We start from the raw sequence: 4,082 nt of genomic DNA on the forward strand, positions 1-4,082 counted from the left end.
TTGGCCTTTCTTGGGCCGGGAGAATGAAGAGCGTGTCACTGATAGGTTAGGTTGAGATTATGCGGGCAGTGGGCTAAAAAGCCCTCTTGTGATTTCTGATCTCCTCACTTGAGATTCTGTTTCACATCACCCTGCCACTTTGATCTGGCCCACGCCTTCATTAACCAGGTCCCACACTTGCCCTTGTTGAATCGGGGAATGCCTAGGGTTTGTGGGGGTGTATGCCCCCCTTGGAAGTTGCCTAGGGTTTGTGGGGGTGACTACCCCTCTTGGAATTTGCCTATTTATGGGGGTGTATGCCCCTTTTGGACTTTAGGGTTAGGGTTAGGGTTAGGGTTAGCTTTAGGGTTAGGGTTAGGGTTAGGGTTAGGGTTAGGGTTAGCGTTAGGGTTGGGGTTGGGGCTAGGGCTCGGGTTAGGGCTGGGGCTAGGTCTAGGGTTAGGGTTAGGTTCAGGGTTAGGGCTGGGGTTAGGTTTAGGGTTAGGGCGGGGGTTAGGGTTAGCGTTAGGGTTAGGGCTGGGGTTAGGGTTACGGCTGGGGTTAGGGTTAGGGTTAGGGCTAGGGCTAGGATATGGGTTAGGGCTTGGGCTGGGGCTAGGGCTCGTGTTATGGCGCTCGGCCAAAACTACGGCTTCCGCCGAATTCAAAACCTACAAGGTCCCGCGGCGGGGAGCAGCCGGGGGACGTGTTGGGAGCGACGTTCGGACAGAGGGGCGGCACTTTCAGAGGGTGGACCGGAGGTCGGTTAACCAATCGTCACGAGCCGGGGAACGGAAGAACTGTTCGCGCCGGGCTGCTGCCTAAGTCTTTGTCCTGTTCTGCACGTCAGCACCGGACCCGGTCGGTTACCGCAGTGCCGGCTCGGGTCTGGTTAACGACTTGTCCCGGGCGGGCCGGTTAACCATTTGTCTCGCCGACGTCGGTTAACGATTTGCCTGAGCCCGGTCGGTTAACCAATTGTCACGAGCCGCCGAACGGAAGAACTGTCCGCGCCGCATTAGGGTTAGGGTTAGGGTTAGGGTTAGGGTTAGGGTTAGGGTTAGGGTTAGGGTTAGGGTTAGGTTTAGGGTTAGGGTTGTGGTTAGGGTTAGGGTTAGGGTTAGGGTTAGGGTTAACGACTTGTCCCGGCCCGGCCGGTTAACCAATTGTCACGAGCCGGCGAACGGAAGAACTGTCCGCGCCGGGCCGCTGCCTAAGTCTTTGTCCTGTTCTGCATGTCAGCGCCGGACCCGGTCGGTCACCGCAGTGCCGGCTCGGGTCTGGTTAACGACTTGTCCCGGCCGGGCCGGTTAACCATTTGTCTCGCCGACGTCGGTTAACGATTTGTCCCGGCCGGGCCGGTTAACCAATTGTCACGAGCCGCCGAACGGAAGAACTGTCCGCGCCGGGCCGCTGCCCAAGTCTTTGTCCTGTTCTGCATGTCAGCACCGGACCCGGTCGGTCACCGCAGTGCCGGCTCGGGTCTGGTTAACGACTTGTCCCGGCCGGGCCGGTTAACCATTTGTCTCGCCGAAGTTGGTTAACGACTTGTCCCGGTCGGGCCGGTTAACGATCTGCCAGGGCCCGGTCGGGAACTCGATTGCCCGCCCGGGGACTGTTGTCTTGCTCCACCGCACGGCCGGGGGGGTCGGTCGGCACGGCTAACGAGCCGTCCGAGAACTGCCGGTTAACCAGTTGCCCGGTGGCAATTCGTTAACTGAGTCCGCTCCGGAAGTCTGGATGCGGGTCGGATTTGAGGGTCGTAGCCGGGCAGGAGTTCCAGAGGCTTGGCAGCCGGGGTCAGATACGGCCGCCCCTTTGACACATGCAATTTCTGTACGGGGGCATTGGCGGGGTTTCCGGAGATTTACGGGGAGGCGTTTTTCTCGACCACTTAGGAGTGGTCGACGGGCGTTACGGGCCTCCCCACTTCGTTAACCCGGGCCGCGCGGCGGTATTTCCGCACGCTTCCCAAGGTCGCCCGTATGGATTTTCGGACGAATTCCCAATGGCGGAAGTCAGTCAGCGGGACGTATCCGCAGGCCCAAGCCGACCGAGGGGCAGCATATACGGGCTGACTACCGGTGCTCGGGCCGCCGAATCGAAACCTTGCCCGAATGATTTTCTGACAAAGTCCCGCGGCGGGGAGACGCGAGGGGACGAATTCGGATGGTCGTGCCGGCCGAGGGGCGGCATTTTCGGTGGGACTACCGCAGGTCCCTCCGCCAAAAATAGGGCTACGGCCCGATCGAAAATCTGACAAAGTCCCGCTGCGGTGAGCCGCGAGGGGACGTATTCGGAGGGCCGTGCCGGCCGAGGGGCGGCATTTTCGGTGGGACTACCGCAGGTCCCACCGCCGATCCGAGACCTTGGCAGAAGTCGAAATTATTCCAAGTCCCAACTCGGAAGTCGGAATGAAGGCTGATTCGGGGCCCTGCTGCCGGCCGAAGCGGACGATGCACGGCGGCACTACCGGAGGGCCGACCGCCGACAGAGGCGCGTGCTCCCGGCGCCGCGCCGGTTAACCAATTGACGGCGGAAGTCTGTGAAGGTCGGATCCAGCCCGTCGGGCGGGCCCGAGGTGCGACGAGGCCGGCGTGAGCTCCGGGCGTCTTACCGCCGGTTTGACACACGTCATTGTTGTACGGTCAGTCGCGGCGCCGGTTAACCAGTTACGCCCGGAGAGCGCTATGAAGGTTGCATTTGCCCCGCCTGGCCGGGCCAAGGTACGACCTGCCCGGCAGGACTTCCGGCAGGCGTCCCGCCGACTTGACACATGCAATTTCTGTACGGGGGCATTGGCGGGGTTCCCGGAGATTTTCGGGAACACGTTTTCCAGAGGCACTTAGACGGATTTCCAGTGGTACGGTTGACACACGAGACAGACAGACAACACAACACACACAGTGCGGAGGCCGAAGTGAACCTTCGGGGGTTATTTCGGACTCAGTAAGCGGGAGGCCAGGCGAGCTCCGACTTACAGTGATTTATAGACAGAAAAGGCTTTTGAATGCTTACCGAGGTGAAGGCAGACGGGAAGTCCGAGGACGCGCCAGGGGCTCCGGACAGGGTCTGAGCGGGAACCGTGGGCGACGGCCGGCAGACCGACGGGTAGCCAAAAGCCTTTTAGGAGGGGAGCACGCACTTTGTGTGACGGAGACTTGTGTGGGAACCAGCCTGCCACGGGTGCCCTCGCGAGTGTCGTCTGCGGAGACCTCTGTTCCCCGATCGATGCGGCTTGGTCGGTCCTACCTTTGGGAGAGGCCGAGTGGAAGCGACGGTCTCGACACGTGCGGCGAACTTCCACGCTCGGCTCGTTACCATCTCCGGAGGTGGGTTGATGGGTCTGCCGCGGGGCGGCCCGATACCGACCGAGGTCTTCATGCTTCGGACGGAATTGGACGTTGGGCATTCGCACGTTTGCACCGCGATCGATCAGCCGGATTCCCCCGCCGGCGGACGAGACTGCTGCGCCCACGAATGACGGGGGCCGGGCGGGCGGCCGTCGACCATCCCGAGAAGGCAGGCACACACGCGCTCCATACCTAGGCGGTGAAGGTGCGGACCTCACCGGAGCGGACGACGGGGCGGGATGGCGAGGCGCTCACCGGCGCGGCGTTGGCCCCGGGCCGTCGGAGGCGAGCGGCGACCGTCGACCGTCCCGAGAGCCAACTCGGCAGGAGCGGTGCGGGTGCGGACCCCACCCAGCGACGCGGCTCGAGAGGGGGCGGCGCGGCGCCGCGACGAGCATGGCCCCGAGAGTGCAGGGGACGGGCGCGCCGGCCGCAGCAGCACTCTCTCGCGCCGCACAGGCAAGGCGAGAGAGTCGGGGGAAGTCCGAAAACTAGAGTGGCAAGAGATGCCCGTGCAGCCACGCAACCGAAGCGTTGATCCTCGGTCACGAACGAGAGGGAGGAGAGGCCCTGCGCGTGCGGTGGCCCCGACCGACGGCCGGCCGGTGTGCGATTCACTCGAGGTCGGGCGACACCCGCGCGTCCCCTCCCCGCTCCCGCAGAGGCCGGAGACGTCCGGTCGCCACAGCGGTCCGCGTGCAGCCTCCGGTTCCGCGAGAAGGCCAGTCTCCTCGGGGCGAGGAGAGCCTC

The sequence above is a fragment of the Hypanus sabinus genome, chromosome 18, assembly GCF_030144855.1.
Source record: "Hypanus sabinus isolate sHypSab1 chromosome 18, sHypSab1.hap1, whole genome shotgun sequence".
Taxonomy (NCBI): Eukaryota; Metazoa; Chordata; class Chondrichthyes; order Myliobatiformes; family Dasyatidae; genus Hypanus; species Hypanus sabinus.